The sequence below is a fragment of the Hylobates moloch genome, unplaced genomic scaffold, assembly GCF_009828535.3.
Source record: "Hylobates moloch isolate HMO894 unplaced genomic scaffold, HMol_V3 SCAFFOLD_9, whole genome shotgun sequence".
NCBI classification, from domain to species: Eukaryota; Metazoa; Chordata; class Mammalia; order Primates; family Hylobatidae; genus Hylobates; species Hylobates moloch.
In genome coordinates this window covers 69,085,556-69,101,753 of record NW_026652284.1, presented here as the reverse complement: position 1 = coordinate 69,101,753, position 16,198 = coordinate 69,085,556, and the positions used below count along the sequence as shown (strand labels likewise).

Sequence of the window (16,198 nt, the reverse complement as noted above, 5' to 3'; positions counted from 1 at the left end):
TCCTTTGGAGGAGGAGAGGCGCTCTGCTTTTTAGAGTTTCCAGTTTTTCTGCTCTGTTTTTTCCCCATTTTTGTGGTTGTATCTACTTTTGGTCTTTAATGATGGTGTCATACAGAAGGATTTTTGATGTGGATGTCCTTTCTGTTTGTTAGTTTTCCTTCTAACAGACAGGATCCTCAGCTGCAGGTCTGTTGGAGTTTGCTAGAGGTCCACTCCAGACCCTGTTTGCCTGGGTATCAGCAGCAGTGGCTGCAGAACAGCGGTGGCTGTAGAACAGTGGATCTTGGTGAACCACAAATGCTGCTGTCTGATCATTCCTTTGGAAGTTTTGTCTCAGAGGAGTACCTGGCCATGTGAGGTGTCAGTCTGCCCCTACTGGGGGGTGCCTCCCAGTTAGGCTGCTCAGGGGTCAGGGACCCACTTGAGGAGGCAGTCTGCCCATTCTCAGATCTCCAGCTGCATGCTGGGAGAACCACTACTCTCTTCAAAGCTGTCAGACAGGAACATTTAAGTCTGCAGAGGTTACTGCTGTCTTTTTGTTTGTCTGTGCCCTGCCCCCAGAGGTGGAGCCTACAGAGGCAGGCAGGCCTCCTTGAGCTATGGTGGGCTCCACCCAGTTCGAGCTTCCGACTGCTTTGTTTACCTAATCAAGCCTGGGCAATGGCAGGTGCACCTCCCCCAGCCTCACTGCCACCTTGCAGTTTGATCTCAGACTGCCGTGCTAGCAATCAGCGAGACTCTGTGGGCGTAGGATCCTCTGAGCCAGGTGCTGGATATAATCTCTTGGTGTGCCGTTTTTTAAGCAGTATTAGGGTGGGAGTGACTCAATTTTCCAGGTTCTGTCTGTCACCCCTTTCTTTGAGTAGGAAAGGGAACTCCCTGACCCCTTGCACTTCCCGAGTGAGGCAATGCCTCGCCCTGCTTAGGCTCCTGCACAGTGTGGTGCACCCACTGACCTGCACCCACTGTCTGGCACTCCCCAGTGAGATGAACCTGGTACCTCAGATGGAAATGCAGACATCACCCATCTTCTGCGTTTCTTGCACTGGGAGCTGTAGATCGGAGCTGTTCCTAATAGGCCATCTTGGCTCCACCTCCCGAGTTTAATTTTTATATCTACTTGTAAACATACAGGTACGGGAAATTTTTTATGTTATTTAGCCTTTCATAAATAACTACTCTATGTTAGTTTTTAATTATAATTTTATTAATATTCAAATTGAATGTCCTGGAAACTAGGGAGAATCGACATCTAATTAGAATCTCATATTTATTAGTAACAAACCAGGAAATTACTCATTAATTTCTTTTCTTCCATTTAATAAGTGATGATTTAAAGAAAGCTCAGGAATGCAAAAATATGCACTTTTATTAGCCTGTGCAGTCTCAAATGACTCTCAAACTGGCTTAGATATCATTAGTTTTTGAGAACTGTTATGTGAGAATATTTTACTTTGATCATTTTTCTAGCTACTTATGGGCACTCCCTGCTATAATAGCAGTGTCCTATAGAAATATGATGCAAGTCACAATGTGATTTTAAATGCTTCAGTAGTCACACTAAAAAAAGTAAAAAGAAGGTGAAATTAACTCTAATAATATATTTTATTTGATTCAATATAACTAAAATCTTATTGTTTTAATGCATAATCAACATAAAAATATTAACGATATATTTTATTTTTAAATTTGTTTGGAGGCGAGTGGAAATCCAGTGTATGTTTTACACTTGTAGTACATCTTAATTTAAATGAAGTATTACAAGTTCTCAATACCCACATGCAGCTACTAGCTACCTTATTGGACAGTACAAACCTACTTTATCCTATTTTTTGTGTCTTTTTAAATTCATATTTGCCAGCTTAAACTGACATTCATTTTCTGTTTTCTCTTTTCTGTATGCCATCAGTAACTTTCTTGTTCATACAGTTCCCTTGATCCACAGTCCTTACTGCTGTATTTATTAATTATTATTTTAAAATGTATTTATGGCATTATGAAGGAATAATTAACATGCAATAACCTGCAGCAATTTAAATTGTATCATTTGATACATTTTGACATATAGATATACTGGAGAAGTCATCACAATAATCAATATAGTGAACATATCTATCATCCTCTCCATTTTTCCTATCCCCCTGTAATTTTACTTTACCTGACCTTTCTATTTTCCTCTCTCTGGGCTCTGCCTACTGTTAGTACAGTTTAGCTTGCATTTTCCAAAGCGTTGTATAACTAGAACCCTGATCCATGTACCTTATTTTCTTCTGCCTTGTTTTAGATTAATTAATTGTCTTTATGCTTCCATTTTATCTTCTTTTTTGGCTTACTAGTTTTAAGATTGTTTTGACATTTTTGTGGTTGATTTTGGTTTACAATATACATCTTTAACTTAATCTCAGTGATACTGTATCACTTCACATAAAGTATAAGAACCTTACAAAAGTATACTTCCATTTCTTTCTTCTCAGTCTTTATGCTAATGTTATGGTATATGTAAAACCTATGTGAGCAGTCACTCAGTGCAGTCAGGCCAAGATGGAGGGTTTGTGCTGTGGGCCCAAGCCAGGGGTTCCCTGTCTGGTGTTGTGCCATGCTGGGTGTGTAGGACCCATGAGAGACAGAAGGGCCTTCTCTCCTTGGGTCAACTGTAGCCTGTTGGAGCTGTGGATAAAGCAGTTAGGGTCTTTGCTCCTTCATTAGTTTGAGGGTGGCAAGGGCAGTTCTACTGAAGATGCAGTGGCAGACAGGCTTTCAGTTGCTCCTGGAGGCTCTGTCCTGGGAGTTGCTGAGTTGGCACTGGCTTGATAGCTCTGGCAGGGGGTGGCTGGAGGCCGAGGCCTGGACGGCCTGCCCAGTGAGAAGATATGGGAATAGGCACCCACATAAATCTGGCCACTTTTCTATAGGGCTGCTGCAGTGTGCTTGGGGCCCACTCCAGCCCCTAGTCACCTTGGATTTCTAGAACCTAGAGGTGTCACCAGTGAAGGCTTCAAAACAGCAAAGGTGGAAGACTGTCCCTCTCTCTGGAAACTCTGTCCCAGTGGGTATGGACCTGTTGCTGGTTCAAAGGCACCTGTAGGAAGTGGCTGGGGACCCTGGTTGGGAGCAATTGCTGACCTGCATCTCTATGGGATGGAGTCCCCAGGAGCCAAGCAAACAACCCTTGGCCATAACCACTACTGAGCTCTCCTCCTCTGCTGCCTCTAAGCTGAGAAAGGAACAGAAACACTGAGATTACCCCAAAGCTGCAGTGGGCAACCCAGGAGTGCCAAGTCATGAAGTACAGCCAGCACTCAAGGGGCAGAGGAACCCACACTTTCAGAGCACTAATGGGGAGCAAGGCTGCAAATGTGAGGAAACTTAGTGGAGCCCCACAACCAAGCTAGAGTCTACCAACTGATGAGTAAGACTATGTCACCTGCTAAATTACACCCCCAAACTTCAACACCAAAATACTTCACTAGCATACCTCCCTCTGAAACCAGAAACAAGAAATCAGCTTCAAATAAAGACCCTACACAAAGCCTCAGCCTGGTGAAAACATTTAGAAAAGAATCTATTGGCTGTACTCAATCTACACTGCAGTTAAAGGAACACCCACACTCAGGGATAAGAAAGAATCAGTGCAAGAACTTCAGTAACTCAAATGGCCAGAGTGTCATATGTCCCCTGAATGATTGCACCAGTTCTCCAACAAGAGTTCTTAACCAGGTCAAACTGGCTGAAATGACAGAAATAGAATTCAGAAAATGGATCAGAACAACAATCATTGAGATTCAGGAGGATGGCAAAACCTAATCTAAGGAAAATAATTATCACAATAAAATGATACAAGAGCTGAAGGATAAAATAGTTGGTATAAAAAAGAACCTAATGGGTCTGACAGAGCTGAATAACACAACACAAGAATTTCACAATGCAATCACAAGTATTAAGAGCAGAATAAACCAAGCTGAGGAAACAATCTCAAAACTTGAAGACTGGTTCTCTGAAATAAGACAGTTAGACAAAAATTAAAAAAAGGGTAAAAAGGAATGAACAAAACCTCCAAGAAGTATGAGATTATGTAAAGAGGCCAAATCTATGAATAATTGGCATCCCTGAAAAGGAGGACGAGGAAGTAAACAACTTGGAAGATATATTTCAGGATGTTGTCCATGAAAACTTTCTCAACCTTGCTAGAGAGGTTAACAGTCAAATTCAGGAAATAAAGAGAACTCTTGCAAGATTATACACAAGAAGATCATCCCTAAGAAACTCAATCATCAGATTTTACAAGGTCAAAATGAAAGAATGTTAAAACCTGCTCGAGAGAAAGGGCAGATCACCTACAAAGGGAACTCCATCAGGCTAACAACGGACCTCTCAGCTGAAACCCTACAAGCCAGAAGAGACTGGGGGCCTATATTCAGCATCTTAAAGAAAAAACTTTTCAACCAATAATTTTATATCTAGCCAAACTAAGCTTCCTAAGTGAAGGAGAAATAAGATCCTTTTCAGATAAGCAAATGTTGAGGGACTTTGTTACCACCAGACCTGCCTTACAAGAGGTCTTGAAAGGAGCACTAAATGTAGAAAGGAAAGACTACTACTAGCTAATACAAAAACACACTTAAACACAGAGATGAGTGTCACTGTAAAGCAACCACAAAAACAAGCCAACATAATAAGCAGCTAACAGCACAATGACAGGTTCAAATCCACACATATCAATAGTAACCTTGAATGTAAATGGGCTAAATGTCCCACTTAAAAGGCACAGAATGGCAAATTGGATAAAAAAGGCAAGACCGATGGTATTATATGTTGTCTTCAAGAAACACATCTCACATGTAATGACACTCATAGGCTCAAAATGAGGAGATGGTGAAAAATCTACCAAGCAAATAGAAAGCAGACAAAAAGTAGGGATTGCAATTTTAATTTCAGACAAAACAGATTTCAAAACAACAAGATTAAAAAAAAATACAGTGAAGGGCATTACATAATGGTAAAGGGTTCCATTCAATAAGAAGACCTAACTCTCCTAAATATACATGTACCCAATACAGGAGCACCCAGATTCATAAAGCGAATTCTTAGATAAATACAAACAGACACAGACTCTCATACATAATAGTAGGATACTTCATCACTTCACTGATAGTATTAGACAGATCCCTGAGGCAGAAAATTAACAAAGATATTCAGGACCTAAACTCAACATTGTACCAAATAAATATGATATAGTTTTAAAGACATCTCCACCTCAAAACAACAGATATATATTCTTGTCATTGCCAGATGTCACATACTCTAAAATTGACCACGTAATTGAACATAAACAATCCTCAACAAATGTAAAATAACTGAAATCATAACAAACACATTCTCAAACCACAACACAATAAAAACCGAAGTCAACAGAATGAAAATATCTCAAAACAATACAATTACATGGAAATTAAACAACATGCTCCTGAATGACTATTGGGTAAATAATGAACTTAAGGCAGAAATTAATAAGCTCTTTGAAAATAATTAGAACAAAGAAACAACATATCAAAATCTCTGAGACCAGGCTAAGGCAGTGTAAAGAGGAAAATTCATAGCAATAAATGCCCACATCAAAAGCTAGAAATATCTCAAGTTAACAAACTAACTTTACAACTGAAAGAATTAGGGGAGCAATAACAAATAAACCCCAAAGGTAGCCAAACACAGGAAATAACAAAAATCAGGGATGAACCAAAGGAAATTGAGACACAAAAAATTCATTCAAAAGATCAACAAATCCAAGAGTTATTTTTTTGAAAAAATTAATAAAATAGGCCACTAGCTAGAGTAATTAAGAAGAAAACAGAGAAGATGCATAAAAAATACAATTAAAAATAATGACAGGAATGTTCCTACTGACCCCACAGAAATAAAAACTATCAGAAACTACTATGAACACATCTATGCACACAAACTAGAAAACCTAGAAGAGATGGGTAAATTCCTGGACACCCTCCCAAGGCTGAGCCAGGAAGAAATTGATCCCTGAACAGACCAATAATGAGCTCCAAAATTGAATCAGTAATGAATATCCTACCAAGCAATAAAAGCCCAGGACCTGATGAATTCACAGATGTACAAAGAAGAGCTGGTACAATTTCTGCAGAAACTATTCCCCCAAATTGAGGAGAAATGATTTCTCCCCAACTCATTCTATGAGGCCAACATCATATTGATACCAAACCTGACAGAGAAAAAACAAAAATGGAAAACTTCATGCCAATATCCTTGATGAATATCAATAAAAAATCCTCAAAAATACTCACAAACTGAATTCAGCGGCACATCAAAAAGCTAATCCACTTTGATCAAGTAGGTCTTCATCCCTGGGATACAAGTTTGGTTCAACATACTAAAATCAATGTGATGTATTACATAAACAAAACTAAAGGCAAAAACCACATGACTATCTCAATAGATGCAGAAAAGGCTTTTGATAAAATTCAACATCCCTTCATGTTAAAAACTCTCAATAAACTAGGTGTTGAATGAATGTACCTCAAAATAATAAGAGCCAACTATGACAAACCCATAGCCAACATTATACTGAATGGGCAAAAGCTAGAAGCATTCCCCTTGAAAGCCAGCACAAGACAAGAATGCCCTCTTTCACCACTCCTATTCAATGTATAATTGGAAGTCCTAGCCAGAGAAGTTAAGCAAGAGAAAGAAATAAAAGGCATCCAAATAGGAAGAAAGGAAGTCAAACTATCTCAGCTTGTGGATGACATTATTCTATATCTCAAAAACACCATAGTCTCAGCCTAAAAGCTCCTTCAGCTGATAAACAACTTCAGCAAAGTTACAAGACACAAAATCAATGTACAAAAATCACTAGGATTCCCATACACCAACAGCAACCCAACTGAGAACCAAAGCAGAAAGGCAATAACATTCACAATTGCCACAAAAAAAACCTAGAAATATAGCTAACCAGAGAGGTGAAACATCTCTACAGTGAGAACTACAAAACACTGCTCAAAGAAAGCAGAGAAGAAACAAATAAAAAAAATCACCATGCTTGTGGATAGGAAGATTCAGTATCATCAAAATGTCTATACTGTCCAAAGCAATTTACAGATTCAGTGCTATTCCTGTCAAACTGCCAATGACATTCTTCACAGAGCTAGGAAAATTATTTTAAAATATTTATGAAAGAGAACATTTGGTGTTTGGTTTTCTCTTCTTGTGTTACTTTGCTGAGAATGATGGTTTCCAGTTTAATCCATGTGCCTGAAAAGGACATGAACTCATCCTTTGTTATGGCTGGATAGTATTCCATGGTGTATATGTGCCACATTTTCTTTACCCAGTCTTTCATTGATGGGCATTTGGGTTGGTTCCAAGACTTTGCTATTGTGAATGGTGCTGTGATAAACATACGTATGCATGTGTCTTTATAGCAGCATGATTTATAATCCTTTGGGTATATACCCAGTAATGGGATTGCTGGGTCATATGGTATTTCTACTTCTAGATCTTTGAGGAATTGCTACACTGTCTTCCACAATGGTTGAACTAATTTACACTCCCACCAACAGTGTAAAAGCATTCCTATTTCTCCACATCCTCTCCAGCATCTGTTGTTTCCTGACATTTTAATGATTGCTGTTCTAACTGGCATGAGATGGTATCTCATTATGGTTTTGATTTGCATTTCTCTAATGACCAGTGATGATAAGCATTTTTTCATAAGTTTGTTGGCTGCATAAATGTCTTCTTTTGATAAGTGTCTGTTCATATGCTTCACCCATTTTTTGATAGGGTTGTTTTTTTCATGTAAATTTGTTTAAGTTCTTTGTAGACTCTGGATATTAGCCCTTTTTCAGATGGATTGATTGCAAAAATTTTCTCCCATTCTGTAGGCTGCCTGTGTACTCTGATAATAGTTTCATTTGCTGTGCAGAAGATCTTTAGTTTAATTAGATCCCATTTGTCAATTTTGGCTTTTGTTGCCATTGCTTTTGGTGTTTTAATCATGAAGTCTTTGCCCATCCCTATGTCCTGAATGGTATTGCCTAGGTTTTCTCCTGGGGTTTTTATGGTTTTAGGTCTTACATTTAAATCTTTAATCCATCTTGAGTTAATTTTTGTATAAGGTGTAAGGAAGGGATCAGTTTCAGCTTTCTGCCTATGGCTAGCCAGTTTTCCCAGCACCATTTATTAAATAGGAAATCCTTTCCCCATTGCTTGTTTTGGTCAGGTTTGTCAAAGATCAGATGGTTGTAGATGTGTGGTGTTATTTCTGAAGACTCTGTTCTGTTCCATTAGTCTATATATCCGTTTTGGTACCAGTACCATGCTGTTTTGGTTATTGTAGCCTTGTAGTGTAGTTTGAAGTCAGGTAGCATAATGCCTCCAGCTTTGCTCTTTTTGCTTAGGATTGTCTTGGCTATGCAGGTTCTTTTTTGGTTCCATATGAAGTATAAAGTAGTTTTTTCCAATTCTGTGAAGAAAGTCAATGGTAGTTTGATGGGGATAGCATTGAATCTATAAATTACTTTGGACAGTGTGACCATTTTCACGATATTGATTCTTCCTATCCATGAGCATGGCATGTTCTTCCATTTGTTTGCATCCTTTTTTATTTCCTTGAGCAGTAGTTTGTAGTGCTCTTTGAAGAAGTCATTCACATCCCTTGTAAGTTGGATTCCTAGGTATTTTATTCTCTTTGTAGCAATTGTGAATGGGAGTTCACTCATGATTTGGCTCTGTGTTTTTCTATTGTTGTTGCATAGGAATGCTTATGATTTTTGCATGTTGATTTTGTATGCTGAGGCTTTGCTGAAGTTGCTTATCAGCTTAAGAAGATTTTTGGCTGAGACAACGGGGTTTTCTAAAAATACAATCATGTCATCTGCAAACAAAGACGATTTCAGTTCCTCTTTTCCTAATAGAATACGCTTTATTTCTTTCTCTTGCCTGATTGCCCTGCTCAGAATTTCCAATACTTTGTTGAATAGGAGTGGTGAGAGGGGACATCTTTGTCTTGTGCTGGTTTTCAGAGGGAATGCTTCTAGTTTTTGCCCATTCAGTATGATATTGGCTGTGGGTTTGTCATAAATAGCTCTTATTATTTTGAGATACATTCCATCAGTACCTAGTTTATTGAGAGTTTTTAGCATTAAGGGCTATTGAATTTTGTCGGAGGCCTTTTCTGCATCTATTGAGATAATCATGTGTTTTTTGTCATTGGTTCTGTTTATGTGATGGATTACATTTATGGATTTGCATATGTTCACCAGCCTTGCATCCCAGGGATGAAGCTGACTTCATCGTGGTGGACAATCGTTTTGATGTGCTGCTGGATTCGGTTTGCCAGTATTTTACTGAGGATTTTCGCATCAGTGTCCATCAGGGATATTGGCCTAAAATTTTCTTTTTTTTGTTGTGTCTCTGCCAGGTTTTGGTATCAGGATGATGCTGGCCTCATGAAATGAGTTAGGGAGGATTCCCTCTTTTTCTATTGATTGGAATAGTTTCAGAAGGAATAGTACCAGCTCCTCTTTGTATCTCTGGTAGAATTCAGCTGTGAATCCGTCTGGTTCTGGACTTTTTTTGGTTGGTAGGCTATTAATTAGTGGCTCAATTTCAGAGCCTGTTATTGGTCTATTCAGAGATTCAACTTCTTCCTGGTTTAGTCTTGGGAGGGTGTATGTGTCGGGGAATTTATCTATTTCTTCTAAGTTTTCTATTTTTTTTTGCATAAAGTTGTTTATAGTATTCTCTGATGGTAGTTTGTATTTCTATGGGATCAGTGGTGATATCCCCTTTATCATTTTGTATTGCAGCTATTTGATTCTTCCCTCTTTTCTTCTTTATTAGTCTGGCTATCCATCTATCTATTTTGTCAATCTTTACAGAAATCCAGCTCCTGGATTCATTTACTTTGTGTCTCTGCCTCCTTCAGTTCTGCTCCAATTTTGTTATTTCTTGTCTCTGCTAGCTTTTGAATTTGATTGCTCTTGTTTCACTAGTTTTTTTTTTAATTGTGAAATTAGGGTGTTGATTTTAGATCTTTCCCGATTTCTCTTGTTCATATTTAGTGCTATAAAGTTCCCTCTACACACTGCTTTAAATGTGTTGCAGAGATTCTGGTAAGTTGTGTCTTTGTTCTCATTGGTTTCAAAGAACATCTTTATTTCTACTTTCATTCCGTTATTGACCCAGTAGTCATTACAGAGTAAGTTGTTCAGTTTCCATGTAGTTGAGTGGTGTTGAGTGAGTTTCTTAATCCTGAGTTCTAATTTGATTGCACTGTGATCTGAGAGACTATTTGTTGTGATTTCTGTTCTTTTGCATTGCTGAGGAGTATTTTACTTCTAATTATGTGGTCAATTTTAGAGTCAGTATGATGTGGTGCTGAGAAGAATGTATATTCTGTTGATTTGGGGTGGACAGTTCTGTAGATGTCTATTAGGTCTGCTTGGTCCAGAGCTGAGTTCAAGTCCTGGATATCCTTGTTAATTTTATGTCTCATTGACCTGTCTAATATTGACAGTGGGGTGTTACAGTCTCCCACTGTTATTGTTTGGGTGTCTAAGTCTCTTTGTAGGTCTCTAAGAACTTGCTTTATGAATTTGGGTGCTTCTGTATTGGGTCAATATATATTTAGGATAGTTACTTCTTCTTGTTGCATTTATCCCTTTATCATTATGTAATGCCCTTCTTTGTCTCTTTTGAACTTTGTTTGTTTAAAGTCTGTTTTATTAAAGACTAGGATTGCAACTCCTGCCTTTTTTTTTTTTTTTTTTTTTTTTGCTTTCCATTTGCTTGGTAAATCTTCCTCCATCCATTTATTTTGAGCCTATATGTGTCTTTGCACATGACATGGGTCTCCTGAATACAGCACACGGATGGGTATTATCTCTTTATCCAGTTTGCCAGTCTGGTCTTTTAAGTGGGGCATTTAGCCCATTTACATTTAAGGTTGATATTGTTATGTGTGCATGTGATCCTGTCATTATGATGCTAGCTTGTTATTTTGCCTGTTGATGCAGTTTCTTCATAGCGTTGATGGTCTTTACAATTTGCCATTTTTTGCAGTGGCTGGTACTGGTTGTTCCTTTCCATATTTAGTGCTTCATTCAGGAGCTCTTGTAAGGCAGGCCTGGTAGTGACAAAATCTCTCAGCATTTGCTTTTCTGTAAAGGATTTTATTTCTCCTTCACTTATGAAACTTAATTTGGTTGGATATGAAATTCTGGGTTGAACCATGAGAACACATGGGCACAGGGAGGGGAACATCACACACCGGAGCCTATCAGGGGCTGGGGGGGTGCAGGATTGATAGCATTAGGAGAAATACCTACTGTAAATGACGAGTTGATGGGTGTAGCAAACCAACATGTCACATGTATATTATGTAACAAGCCTCCACATTGTGCACATGTACTCCAGAACTTAAAGTATAATGAAAAGTAAAAATGAAAAATAGATATTTATGAAACAAAAAAAAAGCCAAAAAAGCAAAGGCAATCCTAAGCAAAAAGAACAAAACTCAAGGAATCATGTTAGCTGACTTCAAACTATACCACAAGGCTACTGTGACCAAAACAGCATGGTACTGGGGCAAATATGGGCAATATGGACCAATGAAACAAAATAGAGAGCCCAGAAATAAGACTGCACATGTATGACTATCTAATCTTTGACAAAGCTGACAAAAACAAGCAATAGGGAAATGACTCCCTATTTGCTAAATGGTGCTGGGATAACTGGCTAGCCAGATGCAGAAGATTGAAGCTGGATTCCTTCCTTACACCATATACAAAAATCAACTCAAGATGGATTAAAGACTTAAATGTAAAACCCCAAACTATAAAAACCCTGGAAGACAACCTAAGCAATACCATCCTGGACATAGGAATGGGCAGAAATTTCATGACAGAGACACCAAAAGCAATTGCAACAAAAGCAAAAATTGACAAACAGTAACTGATTAAACTGAAGAGCTTCTGCACAGCAAGAGAGACTATTCACAGAGTAAAATGACAACCAAGAGAATAGGAAAAAATATTTGAAAACTATTCATCTGACGAAGATCTGATATCCAGCATCTATAAGGGACTTAAATTTATAAAAGAAGAACAAACCACTCCATTAACAAGTGGCCAAATAGCATGAACAGACACTTCTCAAAAGAAGACATAAATGCAGCCAACAGACATATGAGAAAAGCTCAATATCACTGATTATTAGAGAAATGCAAATCAAAACCACAATGAAATATGATCTCACACTAGTCAAAATGGCTACTAAAATGTCAAAAAATAACAGACGCTGGAAAGGTTGTGGAGAAAAGGAAACCCTTATGCACTGTTGGTAAGGGTGTAAATTAGTTCATCCATTGTGGAAAGCAGTCTGGTGATTCCTCAAAGAGCTAAAAGCAAAACTACCATTTGACTCAGCAATCCCATTACTGGGTATACACCCAGAGGAATATAAAGCATTCTACCATAAAGGCACACACATGCAAATGTTCATTGCAGCACTGTTCACAATAGCAAAGTCATGGAATCAACCCAAATGCCCATAAATGACAACCTGGATAAAGAAAATGTGGTACATATACAACATGGTATATATATATTTTTTTCTTTGTTTATTGTACATTAAGTTCTGGGATACATGTGCAGAATGTGCAGGTTTGTTTCACAGGTACACATGTGCCATGATGATTTGCTGCACCCATCAACCTGTCATCTACATTAGGTATTTTTCCTAATGCTAACCATCCCCAAGCCCCCCACCCCCCAACAGGCCCCAGTGTGTGATTGTTCCCCTGCCTGTATCCATGTGTTTTCATTGTTCAACTCCCACTTATTAGTGAGAACATGTGGTGTTTGTTTTTCTGTTACTGTGTTAGTTTGCTGAGGAAGATAGTTCCAGCTTCATCCATTTCCCTGCAGAGAACATGAACTCATCCTTTTTATGACTGCATAGTATTCCACCGTGTATGCAGCCATAAAAAAATGAGGTTATGTCTTTTGCAGGAACATGGATGGAGCTACAGGCTATCATTCTTAGCAAACTCATACAGGAACAGAAAAGCAAATATCACAATGTTCTCACTTATAAGTGGGAGCTAAATGATAAGAACTTAAGAATACAAAGAAGGAAACAAGAAACACTGATGTCTACTAGAAAGAGGAGGGTGGGAGGACGGAGAGAGAGAGCAGAAAAGATAACTATTGAGTACTAAGCCTAGTACCTAAGTGATGTAATAACATGTACAAAAAAACCCTGTGACATGTGTTCATCAATGTAAAAAACCTTCACATGTACCACCAAACCTAAAATAATTTTTTTTAAAAACCATGTGTGTGTGTATATATGTATATATTTATACTAACTATACACACACACACGCACATGTGCGCACGCACACACACACACACACACACACAATAAACCCAACAACATTTTGATATTATTTTTGTTTAAAGAGTCGATTGTCTTTTGGAGAGATTTAAAATATAAGAAGAGAATTCTGTATGTTAACACATATCTTTATCGCATTTTGTGTTTTGCATTTCTTTATGTAGATCTATCATTCTGTTTACTATTTTTCAGCTTCTGCTTGAAGGAATTTCATTAACATTTCCTATAGTGTTGGTCTGCAGATAGTGAATTCCTTCAGCTTTTGTATTTCTGAACACGGCTTTATTTTGCCTTTGATATTGAAAGATATAGGTGTAGCATTCTAGTCTGACTTTATTTTTATTTCAGTACTTCCATAATGTTGCCCTGGTTTCTTCTTGCTTGCATTGTCTCTGATCAAATCTGCCAACATCCTTGTCTTTATTATAATGTATGTAACATGTCTTTTCTCTGGCTGCTGTTAAAATTCTTCTTTTTATCCGTGGTTTTGAGCAGTTTCATTGTGATATTCTTTGATATAATTTTCTTTAATATTTCCTGTGCTTGGAATTTTTTAAGTTTCTTAAATCTATGGATTTATAATTTTCATCAAGTTTTGAAATGTTTGGCTATTATCTCTTCATTTTTCTTCCATCACTAATGTTCTAACTGTCCTTTCACATCCTCAAGAAAGAGATAATGACTGGATTTATCTCTTCCAGGATGTTCATTTATAGGGCTGAATGGTGCAGGAGAATGGGGAAATTGTGTGGAGTCTAGTGTCTTCTCTCTCTCTCTCTCTCTGTTTCTCTTTGTTTTTCTCTCTTTTGTGTAGTATGGTGCTCTCATGCATTGGTGGTCATTTAATGGTATGCCTGAAATTTGGATTAGAAAAATATTTGCTTGGGTCTTGAGCATAAATTACATACACCAACCAAGTGTCATCACTGTTTTGTTTTAGGAGTTACTGCCACCTATTTTAAACAGTATAGTGGTTTGATTTCCTGTTTAACATTGTCCTTCATGTGTGTAACTCTACTAGAAACCTTATATGTAATATATAAGCTGCATTGAGAATTCTTTGGTATTCCAGAGGAATACTAGTGAAATTCAATCAACATCCCAAGGGGAAGGTAAAGTGTAAGAAGAAAATAAGGGAGCATTAAAGAGCACATTAAACTTGAAACACTGAATTTACATTTTATGCACAAGAAAAGGAATATGTTGGGGACTGTTTGAAATGAAATTAAAGAGTTATTAAGGAAGTATGTATTTTATCCATAACATAATGCAGAACTATTTAAAATAGTATCCTAACAATGTTATAGTATTCAGATGAGAAATAATAAGAATAATAAAGGCAGTAGCAGTGAAAATAGAAAGAAGAGGCAGTATTTGAGAATATAAATATTAATGATGTAACATTTATGAGATTGGTTGGAGTAGACAGTAAGAGAAAAATGGTCTGGAGTAATGCTCAACTTACTGGCTTGAACACCTGGGTATGTTGATGCCGTTGATGATAAGGTTTGGGAAAAAAATGTTAAGCAACATTTGTGAGTGCTTCAGAATCATATGAGTTTATATAGAGTCATGCACAATTTATGATGTGCTAGTTATAACATCCATTTTCTCCCACTTAAGAAAACATAACATAAGTGAATAAGATGATTTTTATTGCAAGAATGGACTTGAATTTAGTACTTTATTAGTAACAAATTATTTGTGACATTTCTTGCAGCTTCTGGAAGCAGACCAACATGTTACTTTACCACCAAATTAGAAGTTATGATCTCCTCACTTGTCTCCTTACCTCCAGCCTAACCTGATTTAGGACTGTCTCCTATTATGGCCATGCTTATCCTAAAAGTTCCCATGGCATTGTATCTTTCAGTTAGATTTCTCAGACTATTGATTAAAATAAAAACTTCATATCTTAGCATACATGTTTCTTTAATGTGATTCTTAATCTATTATTACAGCCTCATTTTAAGTGTCTCTCTCTTCTTGTGTGACACTTCCAAGATATTGCAGATCGTTTGCAACTCCATACCTTTGCAGATGTGACTGGAATAACTCATTATACTCTTTCAGCTGCTCGTGGCCTTAAAAATATATACTCATCTCTCAACTTTCAGCTCAAATACCACCTCTCCAATAAAATCTTCAACTTCCTTAACAAGAGTGAACTGCTCTGCAACAAACTTTGGCCACATCTCTGCAATAGCACCTCTTAAAATGTATTTAATTTATTAAAATAGGCAATGGCACAGTTTATTTTATCTATCTGTCTTGTGTTTAAAAATTTGAGCTATTCAAAAACACAGTGTGTCATTATCATTGTAATGATTAACACATTGTCATGTTCACTATAGACCCAATGAATTATTGAGTAGATGAAATTTAAAAAATTTTAATAAAAAAATCAGTGATTGTATTTTTTTCCAATCTTCTATATATATGTGGCACTTTTGAATACACTATATATGAATTACTGAATGAGGCATTTTAAAGTTCCTAGTAATAATTGTTGATTCATTCTTTTATTTTCAGTTCTGTCAATTTTTAGGTTTTGACACTGATTTTAAGTGTATACATATTTGGATTGCTCTATTTTCTGGAGGAATTGCCTTTTTTATAGTTTTGAAATATGCTTCCTTATCTTAAATTGTACTTTATATGATAGGAACATAAATTTTATGACACGAGTTACCATTGGATACATTTTCTATGTATTTACTTTCCATAAATTTTCGCCATAAATGTACTTTATATTTAAAATGATTCTCTTATA

General features: G+C 37.2%; 1 long non-coding RNA gene across 2 annotated transcripts in view; it reads left to right on the top strand.

The window, feature by feature from the left end:
- LOC131384294 (uncharacterized) overlaps positions 1–15,279 on the top strand; it is a 28,045-nt gene extending 12,766 nt beyond the window's left edge. For both annotated transcript variants that reach the window (XR_009214993.1, XR_009214992.1), the window contains exon 3: positions 15,146–15,279. This is a non-coding gene — a long non-coding RNA (uncharacterized LOC131384294). The remainder of the gene's footprint in view (positions 1–15,145) is intronic.
- The last annotated feature ends 919 nt before the right edge of the window (positions 15,280–16,198 follow it).